The sequence below is a fragment of the Papaver somniferum genome, chromosome 4, assembly GCF_003573695.1.
Source record: "Papaver somniferum cultivar HN1 chromosome 4, ASM357369v1, whole genome shotgun sequence".
Taxonomy (NCBI): domain Eukaryota; kingdom Viridiplantae; phylum Streptophyta; class Magnoliopsida; order Ranunculales; family Papaveraceae; genus Papaver; species Papaver somniferum.
Genome location: NC_039361.1, coordinates 87670701 through 87698143, shown reverse-complemented (window position 1 = coordinate 87698143; position 27443 = coordinate 87670701). Strand labels below are relative to the sequence as shown.

General features: G+C 34.0%; 1 long non-coding RNA gene across 8 annotated transcripts; it reads left to right on the top strand.

The window, feature by feature from the left end:
- Nucleotides 1–10334: 10334 nt before the first annotated feature.
- Nucleotides 10335–17807, top strand: LOC113276088. 8 transcript variants are annotated; one of them, XR_003323955.1, is made up of 8 exons: nt 10401–10709; nt 12062–12173; nt 12252–13455; nt 14318–14557; nt 15341–15411; nt 15508–15601; nt 17012–17073; nt 17485–17807. It is a non-coding gene; the product is annotated as an uncharacterized LOC113276088 (long non-coding RNA). The 8 variants fall into 8 exon arrangements; XR_003323953.1 differs by lacking the exons at nt 17012–17073; nt 17485–17807 and adding an exon at nt 10335–10386 and having other exon boundaries at nt 10495–10709; nt 15508–15865; XR_003323958.1 differs by lacking the exon at nt 17012–17073.
- Nucleotides 17808–27443: the final 9636 nt, after the last annotated feature.

Below are 27443 nucleotides of genomic sequence, written 5' to 3'. Positions count from 1 at the left end.
GGTCCCTGCTTGTTTCAAACCTACTCGTGTGGATGCTGGAACATCTGTGAGTTTATTTTCAATCAGAGATTTATTTTAGTAATTCTGCAAACCTTTGTTGAACTTAGATGTCTCGTTGCAGGTTGATGTTCATGTTGACGTTGGGAAGAAAAAGAATGGAAAATCTGTGACAGTAATTGATGATGATGATCATGATGCTTTCAATCTCTCAATCGACTTTGCAGATGCTGATCTTGGGGATTGTGTTGATGAATACCCAATAACTGGACTTCCCTTTGATATCCCTGTAGAAAATTCTTGTCAGGATAACCAACTCGTCAGAGGCTTCATTGTGCCCAAGTGATATGCGCCTCTTTACACCAAGATCCGGAGAAGGTACAGGCACATTGCCACAACTGAAATGTGGAAGAACTTTCTGCCGACCCTTCTGACTACAGTTGCTGGACTGTTGCCCGTCATTAATGAAATGAACAAGAAGAATTTGCGAGACGTCAAGAACAAGAAGCTTCATCAATGGGACGAAATGATCTCGAACTGTGAGACCTTGATGTTCAATGTAGGTTGGCTTCATCTTCGACTTGAGATTATCAAGATTGATAGGGCGGGTGTTGCTGCTAATATGATTTCTGCTTCAACTACTATCATGGAAGGGGAGAAAGCGCTTGCACTGGAGTCAATTAGGGTTGACAAGGCAATTCAGGACTTGAGGGTGAAAACTGAAAATTTCCAGAAAAGTCTCAAAATGGTATTCGACGGAAACTATCCATTGCTAGATGGTTTATTCATAACGAGTGTTTGAGGTTGTTTCCTGTATAAATTTAGGCTTTGTTTTTGAAAAGTAGGATGATTGGTTATGATATTGACGAAAGAAATTGTTTTGTTAGATTAATGAAATTTATTTTTGAGTAATGAACATTTTGCACGCTTTTTGAGAGAATAAAAATTAAATTTTGAAACTAAAGTAATTGTTTTCTGGTGTTCAGCGTAATATGCTTTGATCCATTTGTCGTTGATTATGTTCCCCTCCACTCTTCCATTAACAGCTAAGATTTTGTAATATCCAATGGACACTGCCTTAATGACTACGTACGTCCCTTCCCATTTTGGAGAGAACTTGGGAGCGGACATGTCTTATTGAATATTTTTTGTTGTTTTTAGCACCAAATCTCCTACTTAGAATGTTCGAGGTCTTACCAGTTTGTTGTACGCTCTGGAAATCATAAGCTTTGACATATTTCTCCACCTTGGCCCTCCTTGATTCGAGCATGTCCAGTTCATCAATCCTTTAATTAGACACTTCGGCTTCATCTCATTGTACTCCAATGGTTGTTGCAATCCTTGCTGAAGAAATCTTTATTTCGGTTGGGAGAATAACATCAGCACCATAAACGAGGGAATATGGTGAAGTTCCAATCGAGCTTTTTGGTGCGGTTCGATAGGCCTACAAAACCATGGGCAATTGTTCATGCCACGTTCATGGATTGTCATGGATCGTTCGACCGAGAATCTGGATCAAAGTCTTCTTCGTAGTCTCCGCTTATCCATTTCCTTAGGAATAATATGGTGTAGAGAAAATCTGTTTGAAAAGACGAGGGCACCCAAATACACCACAATCTTTTATTTTGATCATAACCTATACAAGACCCATTGTATATAAACCTCTTGGAGATACAATCACTCAAGGAATATTTCAACACAGTGTCCACTTGATATAGGGTTAGTCCGAACTGGTCTAACTCGTGAATTAAATATCAAAAGCAAGTGGAGAAAACCAATACACTTTGGGTGCTTGTCTATGGATATGAAGTCGGACAACACAACAACAAAGTGATCACTTGATAAAAGGTACGAAAATAACCGAAACCAATGGGATCAATATCAAGTGCCATGTTAACGTACAAAGTGTAATTTACTTTAATTATAATGCGAAATTTAAAAGTAAATGGCACAACAAGATTTTGTTAACGAGGAAACCACAAATGCAGAAAAACCCCGGCACCTTGTCTAGAATTGAATACTCTTAGGATTAAGCCTCTATACAAAATATAAACCAACTTCGTATATTTGAGACCAAGCAACTAAACCTATATAGTTCACCTAGTTCCGTCTGTATCCCTGCGCCTCCAACTTGCAATAAGTCACGCAATTGGAATAATTCCGTTGGTTCGTATTCCAAACAGTAAATGAACAACAAATCTGTTCGGAAAAACTCTTTTAAACCAAGTGATATGAGTTTGACAAAAGGTTCTTCCGTTTATCCCAATAAACTCCTTTGTCAGGTCCTTAGATCTATCTTTTCAACAACTACCAAAGTAATTGCTAAGATTTTGCAATCAATACATTGGATCACAAAGAATTGTATTGATGCCGATCTACTCAACTAATCAATCAAGATTATCACAAAGATAATCCGATTATACAACTTGAATCTCTTGTGATCAATCACACACAGAACGGAGTCTGTTAACAACGGATTATCACAAGACGTCTTTAGATCTACAAACAGTCTAAAGATCCCCGTCGAAACTTCGATCTAGTTTGAGTGAATCTTATATCAGAAGAGAATATTCTCAAGTATAAACAAACTAGGTGCAATCAAAATTCAACCATTGTTATTCAATCAAATCAATCGAAAACTAATAATAAACTGCAATTATCTAGTTTCCCACGAACGGTACTAATAGAGCTTTTCAATCCCAAAGAAGTCTTTAAAACGAGCGGTCGTATGAGATTTCACCTAATTAGGTTACTTTCCTCTCCGAATAGGCGGCTCCACCAGTAACAACACAACTAGGTAGTTTTGCTGGCTCTGAGGATTAGTTTGCTCAAAATGCAAACTTCAATATTTATAGATCAAGGAAGTTTGGACACCAAGGAATTTCCAAAACCGAATATTCTCAAAGATATGCAATAAAGACAAAAAAGGTTTTCATAATTCCTGGAATTGCTCTGTCCAATTAATGACCGAAATTTCAGTAGAAAATCTCCAACTAGTAAATGCACATTACTACTTTTTATTTTCTAAAGATATACATTTTAATTGCTGGAAATTAAAAGCGTATAAAAACTAAGAACCTTAATTAAAAGATTCTCAATTTATTTCGATCCGGGATTCTCCTTTAGCTATTAAGGAATATCTTTGAACAATAAAAGATAAGAGTTGATGCACATGTTCAAAGTATGTCGACATTTTTACTTTGTAAATACTTTTTCATATTTACAATCTTGGAACCGATTTTCCACACTTCCAAACAAGTTTAGAATTGGTTCATCTGACTTCCAAGAACTATGTGATTGATTATCCTATCAAATCACCATTAATAGGTTTCACGGTTCTACCTCAACATAAAGTTTCGGTTCTACCTCCAAGTGGGTACTGGGATCGGTTACACTAGTTACCATAAAATGACTAACTAACTACTAGGATCGGTTACCACTTCTTATGGTAAAACTTGTGATTGGTTGACCAAGTTATAGGATCGGTTACACCAACTTACTAAAACTTGTTAAACCTCTTACAAGGATCGGTTACACCAACTTACTAAAACTTGTTAAACCTCTTACAAGGATCGATTACACTCTCTCTTGTGGTCGGTCACACCTCTTACAAGGATCGGTTACCCAATGGCTACTATTTAGTCACACCAAATTCAAGATATCGATCTTACCATCTCAGGTGATTACTTAAGATCGGTTTCACTAATAAAATTCATACCAATACAAAAGTCAGGCCTTGTGAATAGTTTTACCAAGATATATAAACAATTTATGAGCAGTTATACTAAACACACATATTGGTAGTTCAAAATATTTGCAATGAATAACAATCCCAATAATCCTAGCGATTTCCCTTTCGATTCACAATTTTTTTTTACGAACTTACTTCCTTTAAACGAATGTAAAACATTGTTTCTTAGTACGAAATCTTCACCCATACCCATACATAATCACAATAGCATTCATACGATTATGTCGATGTCTTATATACGAAGTTCAAAAGATAAGTGTTATACTTCGTATTGTATTCTTAATACTACGTCTAACTAGAGTATAATCATTCACAGCTTCGCAGTTATGTTTTCAATATGCACGACTTGAAAGATACGTTAGGGAATGAAACAGTTCAAGTCAAATATTACTAACCTCAAGTGGAAGGATGATGGAATCGTTGTAGCTCCTTACTTCTTCATATTCTTCAAGTCTTCACGTAATACTTGTAATGTTTCATATCCTAATACTTTCAATCTAACCTATACGAAGTTGACTCTAGTAAATAATCAAGCGAATCTTTAAATGAGTTTTGGTTCACTAAATATGACAACCGAGCTATGCTCTAACAATCTCCCCATTTGTCAATTTTAGTGACAAAACTCTTACATCATATGGATAAACAAATTACAAGAATTCATTACACATACGCTTGATTCCCAAATTCAACAACACAATAACCTCTATATAATCAATCCTTTAAATGTCGTTGTTGACATTATAATAATAAAGCTAATACCCCCCATAAAGGTAAGATAGGTAGATTTTCAATCCGCACGTCTTTGTTATTTCCACCATCATATGATATGTTACTCCCTCTTAGTCTTTGCTTTACTCTTTCATTAGATATAACTTTTAAGCACCATTGTCCTTTCTATTAGTGATACCAAATCAATACAAAACATATCAATATCACTTGTTTACTCCATCTATTTCCCCCCCTTTTTTGTCACAAAATGACAAAGGTACGAGCAAATAAAGGACAAACCGAAAGGATCTTACCAATCTTACAAAGAGACTTGCAAGACCTATAAGAGTTAAGCATGAGGGTTCCACACACCATTTTTGATAACCAATATCAAAGCCGAAACTACAAAGTAATTTTGTTTTGATATGTTACCAAGGAAACAACTGCCAGAAGCAATTTTTCCTAATGGTTTAGCAAACCAAAAATCAACTAAGCACCTTAGTTCCTTTGCTAAACCGATTGTACAAATACAATCGCTTGTTCGATAAGACCAAAATAAAGATCAGAATTATCTCTAATTTTTCTCATCAGGCTCTAATTATTCTCATCAATAACTTAGACCTTTCACTTTTAAACATGACAAGTACTAGGTTAGTTAACTAGCATTTATTGTTAAGGCATTCAATTAGACTTGAATAACCGAAACTTCCACTTTGATAAATCTAACTAAGATCAGAATTAATTTAGTTTCTCTTATCCGGAATCGAATTGGACTAAACAATTCATCCCGAAAACATTTTCTTTTGTTAAGCCATAAACAATTCATACAAATCAAATAAATCAACTTGCATAATTATTTACCTCAACCGGAAGCAATTGAAACAACATAGACATTAAAGTACTGCAAATACGCCGTAATTTCGTAAGCCTAAACAATTGATACCAAACCATAAAGCAAGATAACAATAGTTTTTCTTAACCGGAAGCAATTGAATCACACACACATCCATACACAAATAATAGAATAAAACATCAATTGTACCAAAATTTTGTTAAGAAAAAACAATAAATATAAGCAATAAAATCAAGCTTTTCTAAAACAGGAAAACGATTAACTAACAAATTCGTTACCTCAGATTACGCATCCTCTTCACTCCATAAATATATGTCATTAAGCGCAAGTTCGTATAGAACTCTCCCTCTTTATGTTGTCATCCTCTCGCAAAACAAAAGGAACAACAACAAATAGCAACCTTTACCAGAGAAAGGTTGAAAACCAGTTTTAACTATTGCAATGCAAAAGTTGAAACCCCGAAACACATATGCTTTTATGCTAAACCAATCAATTCAATGTATTGTGACTATTTCACATATTGTTTCAATCAGAACCCCTTATGATCCTTTGATAAAGCCTACCAACATGGACTAGAACTTAATCCTGCTAAACCAAAAAGTCACCCAAACCATAAGGGTTCACATATATGAGATTGAATATTAAGGTCATAAAAACCGAAATCAAACATCCCATAAACATGCGTAGCAAAAATATAAAGCATTCAAGCACATGCTATGTAATCAAAAACTATCACAAGAAAAATAAAATAATAATTTTATTTATAAATAAGATAGTTTTATTCAAAATAGACCTAATACAATTATTGAAAGAAATCAAAAACTGATGTTATCTTCTTGGGACTTCATTAGTACCCTTCATGATCATGGGATCTCTTTCGCTTGAAAGGAGTAATTTTCCGAATTCCCTGGAGAGATCCTTGATTAAAGAATAATTCTTCAACCTTGTGGAAGTTGGGTTCCTCTTCGTTCACTCTTTTAGTAAGCAAAGCTAATTTCTTGAGAAGATGAGCTTGAACAAGTAATGATTTCTCAAGACTTCGTTTCATTAATAAAACATCCAACTTCATTTCAGCACAGGTTCGAGCCATCTTGTGAAACTCTTTTTCATATCGATCATACACAGAGTATGATTCGTATCCATGTAGGATGAAGTTCTTTTTTCTTCGAAAATACGGAGACCAAAAGGATCGTCGGCTATCTTTTCAGCATACCTTTCTAAGACCCTTGCAGAAAGCTTTCCATGATAATCGGTATTGTTCATGATTATTTGTTCCAGATAGATGGACGAAAATCTCAACGACTATCGAAACTTTAAATATCAAAAGTTTCCTAAAACTTGTTCATCGATTATGGGAAAAACAAATATTATTTCTTAATATGGAAAATCGAAATTTATCAATATTAAGATTTTAAGGAAGTGCAATCCTTAATTACTTTCATAAATCTTGTAACTTTTACACACTTGTGCAATAGACACTGGACTCATCAAACATACGTTTGAGTACATCATGACCCACTGTGTTTCCCAACAGATACTAGGTATCCGGTTGAGACAGATTACTCTTTACATGAGTAAGAGAGAAACTTCCCTTATCTGTTTTCTTAAGAATTTTATTCCTTTTGGTGGACAATCCAAACTTATCATAGAAATAACTATCATCAAGATATTTAGGTGTTACCTTATGTGTTGATGATCTGGAAAGATTTTCCCTCTTTTGTCTGTTTAGCTCCATTGTCTTCTTTGGGATCCACTTCCAGGTGTTTCCAGTCTTCAGGTCTTCTTTCTTTCTGTGATGAATGGACTTGGTTGAACCTTTTAAAATAAGGATATCAGTCTTATGTAGGATGTTTATTATAGAAGATTTCAAATTACATATTTGACCAAAAGAAGAATAATCCAATAGTTGACATTCTTTAATAACATGTCCCTCGATTCCACAATGATAGCATCGTCTGTGATGATGTTGAACACTCTAGTATGAGCTATTTATCTTGGAGTTTTCCGAGAATATCAATGCACTTTTAGGTGAGGAAATTTTCTTTCGAGAGTTTTTAATACCATTTTTCTTTCTTTTTGAGGGAAAGATTAGATCAGAAATATTGGATTTTTCCAAAGTGAAAGTTTCCGACTGCTTTTCTCACATTAAAGAATGCATTTTATCTTTAAGACACTTGACATGTTCTGTGACAGTCTTTAGCTCAGAGTCATATGAGTTTTTTAAAGTATCATCTTTTATGTAGCTGTTTTTCTCAAGATCTCAGTCTTCTTTTCTTGATCAATGCTTTTCTTTAGTTTTGATTCTAAGGATTGAATCCTTGAAGAAGACTTGATCTTGAGAGAGTCTAACTCATCTTTAAGGGTTGTTAGATCAAGGTTGAGTTGATCATTTTCAGCTTTCATATGATATAAGTCTTCAAGGAGCTTTCCTTTCCTTTTTAGTCCAAGAGTGAGTTCTGTTGCACATGAGAGGAATTCTATCTAAGTTCATCTAGTTGAGAAGCCTTTATATTCACATAATCACTTTATTCTTTATCCTCATGAAGTGATTCGGTATCTGAATCATTGATTGTGATTACATGACTTAGCTTAACTTCTTCTTGAGAATATGAGGACATATTTTCGGAAGAGTAGATAGAACTTGTATAAGATGCTCCTTCTAAACATTTGCTGAAATTAAACCCATAAAGAGTTTTGCCCAAATTTTGTGGTACGTTAACTGAGTCCTTCTTTATAAGTTTAGCATTGCTTTTCTTATCTTGGCTCATATCTTATAGGTTGGATCACACCAAACACAGATTGTTAGATCTTTTCGTGTTTGCCTGCTCTGATACCAATTGAAAAGACAAGGGTACCCAAATACACCACAATCTTTTATATTGATCACGACCTATACAAGACCCACTTTGTATAAACTTCTTGGAGATACAATCACTCAAGGAATATTTCAACACAGTATCCACTTTATATAGGGTTAGTCCGAACTGTTCTAACTCGTGAATTAAATATCAAAGGAAAGTAGAGAAAACCAATACACTTTGTGTGATTGTCTATGGATATGAAATCAAGACAATGCAACAACAAAGTGATCACTTGATAAAAGGTATGGAAACAACCAAAACCAATGGGATCAATATCAAGTGCCCTGTTAACGTACAAAGTGCAATTCACTTTAATTGTAATAAAACAATTACAATGCGTAATTTAAAAGTAAATGGCGCAACAAGATTTTGTTAATGAGGAAACCGCAAATGCAGAAAAACCCCGGGACCTTGTCCAGAATTGAATACTCTCAGGATTAAGCCGTTATATAAAATCTAAACCAACTACGTATAGTTGAGACCAAGCAACTAAACCTATATGAAAAGACGAGGGTACCCAAATACACCACAATCTTTTATTTTGATCACAACCTATACAAGACCCACTGTGTATAAACCTCTTGGAGATACAATCACTCAAGGAATATTTCAACACAATGTCCACTTGATATAGGGTTATTCCGAACTGGCCTAACTCGTGAATATCAAAGGCAAGTGGAGAAAACCAATACACTTTATGTGATTGTCTATGGATATGGAATCGAGAAAATTAAAGTGATCACTTGATAAAAGGTACGGAAATAACCGAAACCAATGGGATCAATATCAAGTGCCTTGTTAACGTACAAAGTGCAATTTACTTTAATTATAATAAAACAATTATAATGTGGAAATTAAAAGTAAATGGCATAGCAAGATTTTGTTAACGAGAAAACCGCAAATGCAGAAAAACCCTGGGACCTTGTCCAGAATTGAATACTCTCAGGATCAAGCCGCTATACAAAATCAAACCAACTTCGTAAAGTTGAGTTCAAGCAACTAAACCTATAGTACACCTAGTTACGTATGTATCCTTGCGCCTCAAACTTGTTTATAAGTCACGCACTTGGAACAATTCCTTTGGTTCGTATTCCGAACAGTAAAGGAACAACAAATCTATTCGGTAAAAACTCTTTCCAGTCAAGTGATATGAGTTCGATAAAAGACTCTTCCGTTTATCCCAATAAACTCCTTTGTCAGGTCCTTAGATCTATCTAATAACAACTACCAAAGTAATTGTCAAGATTTTGCTATCAATACTTTTAATCACAAAGAATTGTATTGATGTCGATTTACTCAACAAATCAATCAAATCTATCTCATCAACCGATTATAGTTGGATCCTCTTTACCCGAAACAAGTGTTGTGCACACCAAAGAGTATGAACCCAAATCATAAATCTTCTTCGTCTTCAAATCTTCTTAGATCTTCAATAAACACCTGCACAAAATCAACTTGAATCTCTTGTGATCAATCACACATAGACGGAGTCTGTTAACAATGGATTATCACAAGACGTCTTTAGATCTACAAACAGTCTAAAGATCCCCGTCGAAACTTCGATCTAGTTTGAGTGAATCTTACATCAGAAGAGAAGATTCTCAAGCATAAACAAATTAGGTGCAATCAAAGTTCAACAACCGTTAGTCAATAAAATCAATCGAAAATAAAAGATAAACTGCAATTATCTAGTTTCCCACCAACGGTACTAATAGAGCTTCTCAATCCCAAAGAAGTCTTTAAACCGAGCGGCCGTAAGAGATTTCGCCTAATTAGGTTACTTTCCTCTCCGAATAGGCGGCTCCACCAGTAACAACACAACTAGGTAGTTTTGCTGGCTCTGAGGATTACTTTTCTCGAAATTCAAATATTGATATTTATAGAACAAGGAAGTTTGGACACCAAGGAATTTCCAAAACCGAAAATATTCTCAAGATATGCAATATATTTCCAAATTCGGTTTCCATAATTCCTGGAAATGCATTGTCCAAATATTGACCGAAATCTCTTAGAAAATCTCCAACTAGTAAATGCACGTTACTAATCTTTATTTTTCAAATTATTGTTATAAAAAGGTATGGTGTTTGTCCCCATGATGACAAAAACTATCAGACGTCGACGTTTAATATAGATCCGATCTGGCGGTTGGGATATTCTGGATGGGTAAGTCATTAGACGGCTGGGAAACTTTGCGATTTTAACAATTCGTACCACCGGTGTGTTCTGTACATGGAATCTTACAAATATTCAGATACCATCTTTCTTTCTTTACGGCGATTTAGCAGATATGCCATCAAATTAATGTTTTTTTCTTTCTTTCTCAGGAGCTGCAGAGAGAGGTTTACTTACACATACTCAATTCTTCTCATACATCACTACCTTCACCACCATCAGTATCTATATATTCATCCACTTCTCCTTCTCGGGAAGCAACAACGGTTCAGTGAACCACAACATTATCTTCTCATAGTTGAGCATGTGCTTACAACATCTTCATCTTATTTTTGTTGATTTCAGTTGAACATGAGGGATTTTCTAGGTAAGAAGAGACTTTGGTAATAATAATTGATTTTTGTTATGATTTCAGAAATTAATACCTAGGGTTTCATATATTTGACGGTTTTTTAATATGTTCAATTGAAGTAATTTAATGGTTGTCGTGTTAACTTGCTGAGAAGTACTAATTTATCAATTCTTGTATGATATCTAGGCATCGACCCTTCAATTGTTTCGATCAATAAAATTTTTCAATTTCTACTTGCTGTCAGCATTTTTCAATTCTTAATAAGCGTTTTTCAATATTTTAGCTATTGAAGTTGGTGGCGTTTCTCTCGATAAATGGGTATGATAGATTGATTTGTGGTGTTTCTTAAACATCAGAGCAATTATATAGTTAATTTTGCTAACCTATTTTGTTATCTAGGGTCTTTGTTAGGATCTCTGTTTTTGCTTTGTCTTGATTTGAAAACCACAGTTCAAAGCAATAACTTCGCCTGTTTTTCGCAATTTAAATTCCTATAATCATTTATCTATGTCTTTTCTTTAACATCTTAAATTTGGTTTTGAACTTTCATAATACGGGTATCGTAGTTTAGATGATTAGGCTCATATATGTGATGCTTCTAAAGATTATTATCCTCAACCTTTTCGTATGCATGAACAAACCTGGACAAAAGAACAATGCAAGCTCCGCAACCACTTGCAATTGCGTCAGGCTGGGTTTGTTGTCGGATCAACTGCTTATATTGTTTAGTCAATTTTTAATTGTCTGTGTGTTGGGGTTCAAAGACTTTGTAGTTCTGGGCTATTTGGATTGGAGTATTCAGTTTATCTTTCAAAGTGATTTGAGATTTGGGAATTCTGCATTTGTCGGTTGGGTTTTGAATTTTCTTCACGCTTTTCTGATTTCCATTGATCATTTATTAGTTTCTGATTTGTTAATACCACAGGTGCCAATCCTCTAGATAGATTTTATGAGTTTTGATTAGCTATCTATAGAACACTTTGATTCATACAGCTCTGATCTCATCTATTTGTCTATTTAATTAATTGATTAAATGGGTTTTGTTATTATGACATGGGTAGTTGTTTGAGAGCAAAAAAGGTCGAATTTGGTAAGAAGGTGAAGAAACTTCCATATGTGATGAAGAGAGGCGAAAGCAACAACTATTTTTAAAAAGAAGCCTCTTAAGTAATTTCTCAGAAACTGATCATTACACTGGGCAAATTCTGATTTTAAGCTAGAGTATCGATAGGTTATTTTATATGGATGGCTAGATTCTGATACTAAGTTGATTCAGTGAATTACTAATAGAACTACGAAATTCATACCTGTTTATTGAGGAATACTTGACATTGTATTAATGATTTTTTTTTCCTTTTTTAATACAGTTATATACACCAATTTCTGGATTCCAACTAGCCCTTATAGGATTCGTGGTGGGCATTAAAAAATGTTTACCTGATGAGGATCTTTGCTTCCATCATTCAAGAAAAAACAAAGGTATTATCCTTCTCTCGTGTCGAATTATTATTTGTTAAATTTCATCAAGGTGAAAAATGAACTAATTATTGATTTCAGTTTCAACATGTATCAACACTGCCATTCTTCTTGCTACTTCTATGCATACTCTTGAGTCTTGAGCTTCTTTATAGAAGAGTCAGCATCATACCTTCCAAGCTTCCTATCTGGCGCATGCATAAGTTGGATTTACGTAAGGCATCTTCGGAGGAATCAAGAAACAAGCCTTAGAGGAGCACCAAGCAATGATGATTTCCCCTTTCCTCATTCTTTCTTGGTGTTATGCGGTATAATTTTCCATTTTATGATGTTTTTTCATTTGAAATCATTATTTCATTTTTGTGTTGGTGTACTTATATAAAAATCCTTATTGAGGAAGCTTTTGTTGGGAATTTTCAAGTCTTACGGAATTTTATTGATGATCCTGCTATTGCTGCACAAACTAAGTACTACTCAAATGTTTTCCCTCCTAGCAACACTCCTGGGATATTTCTACTACTTTTCAAGTAAGAGTCAATATTTAGTATCCTTGAAATTATAGATATGAGTCAACACATATAGGCAGGATTGAGGTTAGTCTAACCTGTGGTTCTATATAGTAAAAATGATGGTACAATTTATTGAATAGATTAATTAGTTGGTGCGTTTATAATATAGTCTTACATTTTGATTCCTCCCCATGTTTTTTGCACTTGGTGAAGTTGGATGTCTTACAGACTGGGTACATAGTGTACACGTGTTTGATTACAAACAAAACCATGGCTAATGTTTTAGAATTTTAGCATTAAAAGATGTTTTTTATTTTTTTAAGGTTTGGATTCAGTTGTGTAGTTCATTTACCGTGTCTTATCATTAAACTGAAGTTTCAGGGGTCAATAAACTCATTACCTCCAATTTTCTGTCTCGAAATTGTTTTGGTTTATTTATTATAGGCTATGAAGTATGGGTTTCATCTTGAGTTGATTTCTGGCTAGGTTTTAGGCCATATTTTGAGTTATGAATTGCATGGGTGTAGTAAGAGACTGTAAATTTTTGAATTCATTTTTTTAGTTTATATGTAGGTCATGAAGTATGTGTTTTCTCTTGGATTGATTTCTGGCTAGATTTTAGGTCATATTTTGAGTTCTGAATTGCCGGGATATGGAAAGAGTCTGTAAATTTTATGTGGGAGGAGCCTGTGAGTTTGTTAGTTGTGAATTGCAGGGACACACAGGACTGGGTACTCTCTGTAACGGGACGGAGAATTCTTATATTATTGTACTAGGTAGCATCTGTTTGTATATTATCAATTTACCTCTTAATCGTACTGAATGTTCTGTTGGTAGATATAACATTGTTGATTGTTGAAAGATTCCTGGGGTTGGTTTTCCATCACCCAGAGTTCGTTTTCTTTTCTACGTGGTCCTAGATGAAATGACGGAAATGCAAAATATACTCATGTTAGTTAGTCACCTGTTCTTCGCCGTCCACATGAACTGCTGCATTAATACACATGACCTCAGTTGCATTTAAAAAATATAATCTAAGCATCTGTATTCAGAATAATAAATGAATCATATATACCAGTCATTAGTTGCTTCTGGAAACACTCTTCTCTCAATGCAGATGCGTTTACCTAAAATGATTCTCTCTACCTTAGTTACAAGCACCTAAACATGATAAGTGGATATTGGAGAATTAAAGCAGGTTATACATTATATTGTACTTCATTACAGGTCTTCAATTGTTGAAAAGAAATCAAGTGTATTGTGGTGTTTCGTTCTCCTCTTGTAGATGCATTCATTTAAAGGATTCACCATAATTTAGCTGCAACAAACAAACATTTACTTAAATTCAATGAGAATAAGAATCAAACACATTCATTCTTTTCGTGTACCAATGTAATTTATATTATTTTTTTAGCTCTAACTAACTGAGGTATTTTACAGAGACCACAACTGAAACATGTACTATAAGAAATATCAGCACGATAAAGGAGTGTCGGAGCCCTTTAACATGACTTTTAACATGGATACTCTAAACCCCGAGGAACTTGAACCGATGATAACTTGATGTCTGCAATAGCATAATTAATATCAATGAGCTAATTAGATGTAGTACTAATATTTTGTTTCGGTTATTCGTAGCACGATGTTGAGGACTCTAGACTTATCTTTCATCAGTTACCAGTATCATCCCTGCGTTTAAAGAAGAGATCAGCTGCTGCAGAGGATAGAAAAACAACAAGCAACTCAGAACCATCCATTGCCAATGGGACCTCAATATAAAGGGTGCAGTTTGGAAGAATTGCATCTTGGATTCATGGGTAAACTCTTAGTGGACAAGAGTGACAAAATTAAAATAAAGATCAGAGACATCCTTTATATGTGAGTGCAATATGCAACCTCCATTCTATATATTGTTAGCTTTCTTTAGTGAATCTTAATGTGACTTTCTTCTTACCCGTTCAACCCTGTTAAGTAAACTCTCTTTAGCTGAGTTTTGTTTGATATTTTGATATGATTTCATATGCATTCTTGCTAAACAGGAGTAAAATCTGCAGTATATTTTCAACTCTAGGATTTTTAATATTATCTGAAATCTATACCTGTTGAGCTTCAAAGAAATATTAATAATATCCACGGTAAGCACATTGACCATAGCTAAGGCTCAGAAAAATCATATTTTTGTACGTATTATAGGTTCTCTCATTTTAGTATAGCATCGGCTCTTGGCTGAGAACAAAAATGACTCTATAAGTCACCGTCTTTGTTTCTAGATAGACCAATCTATGTTGAGGCTTGGAGCAACATTCTTAAAAGTGACTATAATTCTTTTTTCCTGTTCGCAATGCATGTGCAAATATGGAACGTCTGTGATCCTCGGTACCAGTTTTACCTAACGCTCCTAACCAATATACCAATGGACCTTCCTTGATATATCTTGGCCATAACTAAACTCTCAATTTAATTGCATTCCATTGTTTTTATTTCTTAAAGCATGAGTATATTTCCTATTTAGTTCTTCATGGATGCGTCCTTTTTGTTTTCTACCTGTGTAAGTACTAATGGTGGCATCAAATTGAACTTCTGATTCGATTCTTCTATAGATAGTAGAATTCATTATCATGGTACATTATTGATGAAGTTATTCGTTAAATATATGGCAAGGTGCACTACTGTCATTGTAAACTTGGGATTATACTATTCGGGTAATATGTGTGCATGAAGCAGATGATCAGGTAAACTCTCTTTTTGCTATGCTTATGAATTTTTCGTGCTTAAGTATCATTATATTAAAACCCAATTACATTTAGAAATGGTACTTGTTGTCTTAGGTCAAATAGAAGAGCACATGGTTCCCATGTAGTTGTGGGTTCGACTTCCGCAGATGGCAAGTCTGACTTCGTTCAAGTCTAAGTTTTTCCATCGGTAAGCATAACTCAGTGAACTTTGTAAGTCTTAACATGTATTGTGCAATTGTTGAGCTCCCATTTTGTTTCCCACTTAATTGGTGATGCTCAAAAGTAAGTTTGAGCCCACAACAGAGAAATATTATTAGTACACCTTAGGGAATGTTTCAGGTGCTCAAATATACATGGTGTAGGTAGTTCATTGATATGGATGTCTACTGTGAATGGTGATGATGCTGCAACTATTTTCAAAAAATTAAATTAATGAAACCATTAAACAACACATCTATGTGTATTAGCAACTCCTCTATTTGCTGTCTTAGCTCAAATGGCACAGCGCATGGTTTTCACCGATGTGGTTGTGGGTTCGACTCCCATAGATGGCATAGTTCATTCAGTAAACCAAAACCTTTTATGCTTTAGATCCCAATACATAACGTGAAATTCAGTAAGCCAAAACCTTTTATACATAGTGCGAACATAAGTGTAAATGTAGAAAACCTTTCACCTGTTTACATTTTTTTGTATCAAAATCAAACAAATGCCAATGAAGTGATTATTTTTTATTTTATTTTTGATAATTATTGAACATAAGGCAAAACTTTAATGGGTTAATGTCATTTCGAAGTACCAATCCCAAAGTTGGATGGACAAAACTTGGACAAAAAGTACCAAAAATCAATTATTAATAAAGGAAATAGGTTCACTTAGATATATTTTTCTTAAAAAAGAGTTTCACTCAGATTTCCGAGTTCCATCTTGTGTTCTTTCACATATGTGATGTTTTATTGTCCCTTTACGATGAGTTAGGTTGGCAACCATCTCATATGCAGGAAACAAACCAACTTATTTTTACATGGAGTCTCAAGATCAAGCCTCCATCAATATTTTTCACTGCAACTTAATGAAGGAAATAGGTTCACTCACATGTCTGAGTGTCATCTTGCATACTTACCATTATATGATGTTTTGTAGTTTCATTCTGGTGGGTTAGGTTGGGAACCAGAGATGAACCAATAAGATGTAGAAAATTTTACCATATCATGATTACCGAACATGAATTATTTTATGGTTTTTCGGTTTTTTCAATGCCTAAGTGAGTATTCTACTTAACAATAAAACAAAAAATTCTATTTTACAAAAAATTCTATTTTACTCTATGGTTTTCGGGATTGATTTTTTTCAAAAATTCTGGTATACATTGGGAATTAATTGAAAAATACCACCCATATAATATCTCATGCATAATCAAGAAAAGTAACAAACAGATAATTGCATACGTTGGTATGACATATAAACGATGAATCTGAGTTGGAATTTTTATTTTAAATTGATGATCTATTACTTGCAGTTGAAGATTTATTATGTGGTTCGTTGTGTTGCTCATTTTATATTTATTTTTGCGGTTGCCATTACCTTTAAAATGTAGGTTCTGGCTAATGAAGACGAGGTCGATGCTTTGTTTCAAATCCTGATCCATTGATGTCCTAGGTATATTTTGAGATATATAAATATTCGATGGCAGTAACATGTTTTAGTCATCACCTAGGTATAATTTTGATGGTTACTGCGATTCCCACCCAGTTGGTCAGAAATTATAGAGAAACTTCTACGCTATCTATATTGTTTCGAGGGTTTTGATTTAACATTTGTGCTCTCGGGTTGAAAGGAGATCATTCGATGAAATAAATCTAGGAATGAAATGTATTTGGTAAAGTTTTTACATAGATTGAATTCTAAAAAGGTTAATTACTTCAAGTACATTTATCTAATATTTGAGTAAATCTGAAAAACTACAAACAACCAAACAAGTTGACATATTTGTTGGTGTTAAATTTCTCGATGAGCATGTCAACTCAGTTCTCTTTCTAATTCGGGTTTGTTTTGTTGTGTGGATTGTAGCAAGCTATTAAGGTTGTCAATTGCACAAGTTTTGACTGTGATTTCTCAGAAACAAAAATCTTACCTGAGGGATTCTTACAACGAAGAGATTTCTACTTGATCAGTTAACTTTGACTTGCAGATTGGACATAAAGTGGCTTGATTAGTTGTGTAATATGTATAGGTTTAACTTCAGTGGTAGTCTGAATTGGTAATTCCATTTAGTTTATTGTAATACATAATCTCAAGCTCACCACACATTTCAGTGTTGTACTTCTGGAAGTTTATCCTCGGGGTTCTCTTATTATTGGCTTTATTTATTGTCAGCAACCAAAAAATGTCATAAAAATCCTTGCAATGTTATCTTCACATTAGCATGTGTAAGTCTAGATTTATCCTTAACATTTTATTTCTACCATAATCTAGGATACCAAAAGGATTTAGAAAGTTGTAAGATTTAGCTGAGGAGATATTTTTGTTTTACTTCAACGAATTAATCCGTTGCAGATGTTTGAGAGTTTCATTTTCCATCATTTAACAATCTCCCTTCAACGTAGCAGCCGAATAAACAGCTGCAAGAGCATCGGACAATTAAGAAAACCTTAAAATCATGCATTTGTGAGTTTTTCAATATGGCATTCTTTGAAATCTAAACATCAAATTATGGGTAATGGTTGACTAGATAAGACACTGTGAACTACAACCTCATCGTATTTGAATTTCATATCTTGGAAAATCATGTCTTTATATTTTACAATTTTATTCCATGGATAAAAAAACTCTCATTTTTGCATTACCATGTTTGTCCAATCGAGTCAAACTAACTTGGTTAAGCATCGGACAAGGCATGGAAAATGATTCTCATTGACAACCAAAAACATATTGCACATTGATTGTTGTTGAACATCTTGATTGTCAGTTTACTTAACTGTAGTCAAGTTTTTTACTTAACCCTGTGTACCGAGTATTTACCTAGGAGTGAAGAAACTAGACCTTAAAATCAAGTAAACATCAGAAATATGTTAAATTATGAACCCTTACATTGGATAACCATAAACATGTAAACAAATACCAAAACCAAAGGTTGGAGATAAAGATAACCTTGACTACGGCCTCGGCTCAACCTTTTGTTTTCTATATTGCTAATATCTAATTCACTTTTAGATGTAGACAATAGTTTAGGCTATTGTGGCCAATTTTCCTTGGAAAAAGAAGATTCTAAAAAATCACAGATGTTCATAGCTAAAAGTAAAATAAAAATGGACAAATAATTTAATTGATAAAACTTATATTGAATAACCATGGATAAATAAGATATACAATGATGAAAGATTGGTCCAAGGACATAGGCAGGGTGATTCCTAGAGACATAAGAAAAGGAAATCATTGCTTGAAAACAAGGTAATTAAACTCTTTAAAGGATCAAGAGCTCTGACAGTAATGCTGGAAAAGAACAATAACCCATTAGACAACAAAGGAAAGAACAATCAATTCTTAAGGGATTCTTATGGGTCCTTCATCAAGAGCCAAAATACTCTGATAGCAAAAACAAACTGGAGAACTTCTCAGAGTATCAACATCAACAAAACATTATCGATTTAAACCTCTTGAGTCATTAGAATCTAAAAAAGAAATGTTCAAACATGAATTTGAAACGAAAAAGTGTATGGAAGATTATGCGGAAAAAAAAACAATAGCATAATTTAACAATATCAAAATTGAAAAAAGTTTAGAATGGTATTATTTTTTTTATGTTGCATGATTTTGATCATTTTAAGAGCAACGAGAAGTATCATCGCAACATTAGCATCTTATTATATCATGTCAACAAGATACTGGAGGATTATTTGAAGAATGAAGATCACATTGAATATGGGAAAGATAACCCAAATTTGACAAGAACATGATTACATTTTTAAGAGGTCGGGTCATAGAAAAGGTGTTAAAAGAAAGAGCATGCATCAGTCTTTTTCTACAAGGTGGGTTTAAACAAAAAGTTTACAGTGACCCATGAAAATATGGTTAAGTTAAAATCGAAACAGAAACACATGCTACATCGATTCAAAACAATGTCTAGAAAGGATATACAGTTCCCGATTAGACTTGGAAAAGAATAAGACTATACAAGAATAATAAAATGTCCAAAGAGAGAAGGTTGGAGTTCAAGGACGGGTCAAAAACATATTCATTCACTTTTTGGAGTAGATTTTAATGGATCTAAATTCTTTTACTATTTTAGCCAATTTACATTCTTGACTAGGTGTCATATAACTCCAGTTTATATTCTTAACAGTATCGTATTCATGGGGCCCCAGGTTTTGGCCGTGTCAAAGACATTAACAACTGCTTAAACAAGTTCAATATATTTTGCATTATTTACCTTATTATTGTTGGGTAATTTAAAATTCTTATCTGTATCATATTGTTTTCTCTTCAGAATAGATCTTTTGGAATGCTTTAGTAAAATTTACAATTTTCGCATTAAAATTCTTAAAATTAAAATTTCTTCTTTATAATATATGAAAGCAAATACTGGAATTGTTCATTTCAAGTAAATAATTCAATTTTTGTTCAAACCACGGTTCAGCTTAATTTTGTTAGATAAAAATGCTCAACACTATCCACTTCAAGTCACCTGATACTTTGACTTCCATATTTGACAAGTGAGGTTCACTTTTAATCAATGACCACCATTCAGTTATCCTGGAACCAATGAACCGACAATACAAAGAAAAAAATTTAGGAAATCATTAACGATGATACCTAGATGACATAAACCTGAAAATATCAACTGAAACACCTGGATAACCATCATATTATTGATATTTTGAAATATTTTTATGGAAATTAACAAGATGAAAATCATAAGTCCAATATCGAAAACTACGTGATGCTTGACACTAATCAGAGGTTGATCCGGGGCCGCAAGGCCCCGTTAATACCTAGTACAAAATTAAAAACCTTAATTAAAAGATTCTCCATTTATTTTCGATCCGGGATTCTCCTTTAGCTATTAAGGAATGTTTTTGAACAATAAAAGATAAGTGTTACTGCACATGTTCAAAGTATGTCGACATCTTTACTTTGTAAGTCCTTTTTCATACTCACAATCTTGGAATCCATTTTCCACACTTCCAAACAAGTTTAGAATTGGTTCATCCGACTTCCAAGAACTATGTGATTGATTATCCTATCAAATCACCAACATGGGTTTCATGGTTCTACCAGAACAAGTTTCGGTTCTACGTCCATGTGGGTACTAGAATTAGTCACACTAGTTACCAAAACTTGGTTGACTAGGTACTAAGATTGGTTCACACATATATATGGTATCTAACTTGTATTTGTTGCACATGTCCATAGGGTTGGTTCCCACTTTTTAAAAACGTGTTACACATATTCATATGATCGGTTCCCAATAACTAGAAACTTGTTGCACCTATTACACGGATCGATTCCCCTGTTGTGATCGGTTTCAAATCTTACTAGGATTGGTTCCCCTTTGCCTAGAGTTGGTCATACCAATTACAACAAATCGATCATACCATCTCAGGTGATTACTTAAGATCGGTTTCACTAATAAAAGTCATACCAATACAAAAGTCAGGCCTTGTGAATAGTTTTACTAAGAACATAAGAAAGTCGTGAGTGGTTATACTAATCACACATATTGGTAATTCAAAATATTTCCAATGAATAACAATACCAATAAGCCTAGTGATTTCCCTTTCGATTCACAAAACAAGTTCATGAATGTACTTCCTTTAAACGAATGTAAAACATTGTTTCCTAGGATGAAATCTTCACCTCATGCACATACATAATCGCAATAGCATTCAAACGATTATGTCAATGTCTTATATACGAAGTTCGGAAGATAAACGTTATACTTCGTATTATATTCCTTAATACTACGTCTAACTAGAGTATAATCATTCATAGCTTCGCAGTTATGTTTCCAATATGCACGACTTGAAAGATACGTTAGGGAATGAAATAGTTCAAGTCAAATATTACTAACCTCAAGTGGAAGGATGATGTTGTCGTTGTAGCTTCGTACTTCTTCACATTCTTCAAGTATTCACGTAATACTTGTAATGTCTCATATCCTAATACTTTCAAGCTAACCTATACGAAGTTGACTCTACTATATAATCAAGCGACTCTTTAAATGAGTTTTGATTCACTAAAATATGATAACCAAACTTGACATACCAACGCTTGGTGGGTTCAACCGAGCTATGCTCTAACAATCTCCCCCTTTGTCAATTTTAGTGACAAAACTCTTACATCATATGGATAAAATAAATTACAAGAATTTATTACACATCGCTTGATTCCCGAATTCAACAACACAATAACCTGTATACATTCAATCCATAAATGCCGTTGTTGAAATTATAATAACAAAGATAATACTCCCACTAAAGGTAAGATAGGTAGATTTTTCAATCCGCACGTCTTTGTTATTCCATGATCATATGATATGTCACTCCCCCTTAGTCTATGCTTTACTCTTTCGTTAGATAAAACATTTAAGCACCATTGTCCTTTCCCTTAGTGATACCAATCAATATAAATCAATACAATATCACTTGTTTACTCCATATATTTCTCCCCCTTTTTGTCACATAATGACAAAGGTACGAGCAAATAAACAGCAAACCGAAATGATCTCACAAATCTTACAAGACTTGCAAAACCTATAAGAATCAAGCACGAGGGTTCCACACACCATTTTTGATAACCAATATCAAAACCGAAACTACAAAGTAATTTTGTTTTGATATGTTACCAAGGAAACAATTTCCCGAAGCAATTTTCCCTAATTGTGTAGCAAACCAAAAATCGACTAAGCACCTTAGTTCCTTTGCTAAACCGATTGGACAAATATAATCGCTTGTTCGATAAGACAAAAATAAAGATAACTCTATTTTTCTCATAAGGCTCTAATTATCCATATAACTTAGACCTTTTACTTTTAAACAAGGCAACTACTAGGATAGTTAACTAGCATTTCTTTTTAAGGCATTCGATTAGACTTGAATAACCGAAACCTCCACTTTGATGAGTCTAACTAAGATAGAATTAACTTAGTTTCTCTTGTCCGGAATCGAATTGGACTAAAAAATTCATCCCAAAAAACTCTTTCGTTAAGCCATAAACAATTCATACAAACCGAATAAATCAACTTGCATAATTATTTACCTCAACCGGAAGCAATTGAAACAACATAGAAATTAAAGCACCGCAATTGCACCAAAATTTTGTAAGCCTAAACGATTGATACCAAACAATAAAGCAAGATAACAATAGTTTTTCTTAACCGTAAACAATTGAATCACACACACATCCATACGCAAACAATGGAATAAAACATCAATTGTACCGAAATTTTGTTAAGCAAAATCAATAAACATATGCAATAAAATCGGGCTTTTCTTAAACAGGAAAACGATTAACTAACAAAGTCGTTACCTCAAATTTCGCATCCTCTTCTCCAATAATGTTTGCATCTTCTTTTCAGGGAGATACCGAAATATCATTATGTTGTCATCCTCATGCAAGACAAAAGAATAATAAAAACCAACCTTTACCAGAGAAAGGTTGAAAACCGGTTTTAACTATTGAAATACAAAATTTGAAAGCCCCGAAACACATATGCTTTTATGCTAAACCAAATGATTCAACATATTGTGACTTTTTCACATATTGTGACTTTTTCACATATTGTTTCAATCAGAACCCCTCATGATCCTTTGATAAAGCCTACCAACATGGGCTAGAACTTAATCCTGCTAAACCAAAAAGTCACCCAAACCATAAGGGTTCACATCATCATATGAGATCAAATATTAAGATTATGAAAATCGAAATCATACATCTCATAAATCCAAATGCAATACACCATAAATATTAAACAAATAATCGAGTATTGAAATTACCTCAATCTTTTAGGGAATTTAATTACGAAACCAACACAAAAAGAATGAGGTCATTCCGAGTTCGAACGAAGAAGTTATAGGCAAAACAGTTTTACACTCCTTCGTATGGCATCTCTCGCTAGGATCGGTTACCATATGTTACTAGTGAAGGATCACAATACTAAACTGTTTTTGGCATAACCTTTTCATACGATATCCGAATTCAGTATATTTTGGCTTGTTTTAACCGTAAAAACAAGAGCTACACATATATGATCAGAAGATATCAACATCATAAACTCAAAAATACCGTTTCTATCAAAGGCCAGATATAGATAGAGAAGGTATGAGCATGGAAGAAGAGAAATCTCCCTAAAGATGTTAATTAGTCATATAATAACCGAGAGATCATGTGCTCAGTTTTCATGTGCTTCCTCACCTTTAAAAGATTGAGCACCAGGGTGAGCATGCACATTCTAACACAACTAGGTTGTGTTAAGTTGAGACTTGCCTTGTTCGTCACGAGTGACTAAGACAAAATCATCATTCTTGACCTCTTGCTTTGTTTGTTTTCTCTTGTTCCATCTATTTTTTTTCTTCTTTGACTTGTGATGAAGTGTGTCATTATCACAACGTTCACTGGTACAAGAGATTTCAGACATGATGTCTTTCTTTAGTCTTTCAAGAAAACTCTTGTAATTATTGTCACCAACAATTAACAGCTGAAGTTATTCTTATGACTAACTTTTGGTCCCTTTTTGGCTATGGAGGATTTTGGGACCCATTTAGAGGAGGGTTTCGCAGGAGAAGCTTTCTCATTCATACCACTAGGACGATTTTCCTTTTGAATATTTTGTGAAACAACTTTTCTCCAATTTGAAACATGAGATCTTGTCTTAGTATTTACAAAGTCATCTCTCTTTCTATATTCGGGTCTTTTATAAGATGACCTTGTCGAGCGATAGGAAATATTTGAACTATCATTATAATAATTCTTTTGCCTAAACTTAGGACAATATAGATCCGAGTTCCTTTGTGGAGCAATCTTATCCAATTCGTTTGATACGAAAGAAAGTGTATGTTTTATCTTACGAATATTGCATCCCCATTCCACATGCCCTTTATTACCACAATAACAACAATGCTTAGTAACATACGAAGTCTGAGTTTTAATGTTACCTTTTTGTGGATCCTCTTGCATTGGAACTCGACGATTTTTCTTCTTCTTCTTCTTCTTCTTCTTCTTTGTTCAACATTGTTGGTTTCTTGACATTAGCAGAAGTGCTCTCTTTGATTGCTGCTGGTTGAACGCAATTCTTAGGATTGACTGGTTTTACTTATTTACAATAAGTACGAGCATCTTTTACATCGGTGGAAGCCTCTGGTTTAGAAGAATTTGTAGCTTTGACGAATTTTACCTCTTTGCTAGTATTTGAAGCATCTATTCCCTTATATCCCAATCCTCATGTATCACGATGATTTCTACTTGCTTCTAACATTGAGGTTAAATTGTTGTGCTATCATTGAACTTTTTCAAGTACAAATTTTCTTCTTCCAACGTCTTGATTTTATCAAGAGCACCAGCTAGACCAGCCTTAAGGAGTTTTTCTCATGAGAGATATTCACCTTCCTTATCTTCAAAACTCTTTTGTTGAGCGTTAATCCTTGCATCATATTCAGCAAGTTTCTCTTCCAACAAGAGAATTTTTTCAACAACAACATCACGCTCCATTTTTAACAATTCTGCTTGAGAGAGACTAGCGTTTGCTTTTTCTTCAAGACCCTGTGTTTGTTGAGAAGTATCTTCCCTAAACTTTTTGTGATTTTGATGCATCCTTTCACATTCAATGGTAATTGCTTTAAAATCATCCCGATTTTTTTCAATTACCTTTTTGCAAGTAAGCAATTGCTTGCAAACATATTCTGATGGTGGTTCAATAACCTCTTGAGATACGTTAACTGAGTCTTTCTTTAGTTTTCGTTCTTGCTTAACTCTACTCTGACTCATGTCTTATAGGTTAGATCACACCAAACACAGATTGTTAGATCTTTTTCGTGTTTGCCTGCTCTGATACCAATTAAAAAGACGAGGGTACCCAAATACACCACAATATTTTATTTTGATCACAATCTATACAAGACCTACTATATTTGAACCTCTTAGAGATACAATCACTCAAGGAATATTTCAACACAGTGTCCACTTGATATAGGGTTAGTCCGAACTGGCCTAACTCGTGAATTGAATATCAAAGGCAAGTGGAGAAAACCAACACACGTTGTGTGATTGTCTATGGATATGGAATCGAGACAATAAAACAACAAAGTGATTATTTGATAAAAGGTACGGAAATAACCGAAACTAATGGGATCAATATCAAGTGCCATGTTAACGTACAAAGTGAAATTTACTTTAATTATAATAAAACAATTATAATGTAGAAATTAAAAGTAAATGGCAGAGCAAGATTTTGTTAACGAGGAAATCGCAAATGCAGAAAAACCTCGGGACCTTGTCCATAATTGAATACTCTCAGGATTAAGCCGCTATACAAAATCAAACCAACTTCGTATAGTTGAGACCAAGCAACTAAATCTATAATTCACCTAGTTCCGTTTGTATCCCTGCGCCTCCAACTTGTTAATAAGTCACCCACTTGGAACAATTCCTTTGGTTCGTATTCCAAACAGTAAAGGAACAACAAATCTGTTTGGTAACAACTCTTTTCAATCAAGTGATATGAGTTCGACAAAAGACTCTTCCTTTTATCCCAATAAATTTCTTTGTCAGGTCTTTAGATCTATCTAATAACAACTACCAAAGTAATTGTCAAGAATTTGCGATCAATACTTTTAATCACAAAGAATTGTATTAATGTCGATCTACTCAACTAATCAATCAAATCTATCACAAGGATAAACCGATTATAGTTGGATCCTCTTTACCTGAAACAAGTATTAGGCACACCAAAGATTATGAACCCAAATCATAAATCTTCTTCGTCTTTAAATCTTCTTAGATCTTCAATAAAGACCTGGACACAATCAACTTGAATCTCTTGTGATCAATCACACACAGAACGGAGTCTGTTAATAATGGATTATCACAAGACTTCTTTAGATCTACAAACAGTCTAAAGATCCCCGTTGAAACTTCGATCTAGTTTGAGTGAATCTTATATCAGAAGAGAAGATTCTCAAGCATAAACAAACTAGGTGCAATCAAAGTTCAACAACTGTTAGTCAATCAAATCAATCGAAAAAAAAGATAAACCGCAATTATCTAGTTTCCCACCAACGGTACTAATAGAGCTTCTCAATCCCAAAGAAGTCTTTAACCAGAGCGGCCGTAAGAGATTTCGCCTAATTAGGTTACTTTCCTCTCCGAATAGGCGGCTCCACCAATAATAACACAACTAGGTAGTTTTGCTGGCTTTGAGGATTAGTTTGCTCGAAATTCAAACTTTGATATTTATAGACCAAGGAATTTTGGACAACAAGGAATTTCCAAAACCGAAAATATTCTCAAGATATCCAATATATTTCCAAATTCGGTTTCCATAATTCCTGGAAATGCACTGTCCAAATATTGGCCGAAATCTCTTAGAAAATCTCCAACTAGTAAATGCACATTACCGAAAAAGCGGGGGTCTAACAACACCACCCAATATTTCGCTTAGCAATCTGTATGGACAAACTCGAATATACTTTTAAGAGAATCAACAAGACTCAATCAATTAAAAGTATATCAACGAATTTATATCTCTCTCTTGATTTGATTTACTCAAGCAGGAACTGCGAGTTCTAACCAAATGCAAGGAATAACTTGGATGGTACCAAAGACCAATATCCAAGGACCAATCAATGACAATCAACAACCAAAAGTTGGATTACTCTAATTGATGATCTAACGCACAACTTGTATTATTTCAATTATAAAGATAAAACAATATAATGCGGAAATTGAAATAACACAGACACCAGAAATTTTGTTAACGAGGAAACCGCAAATGCAGAAAAAACCCGGGACCTAGTCCAGATTGAACACACACTGTT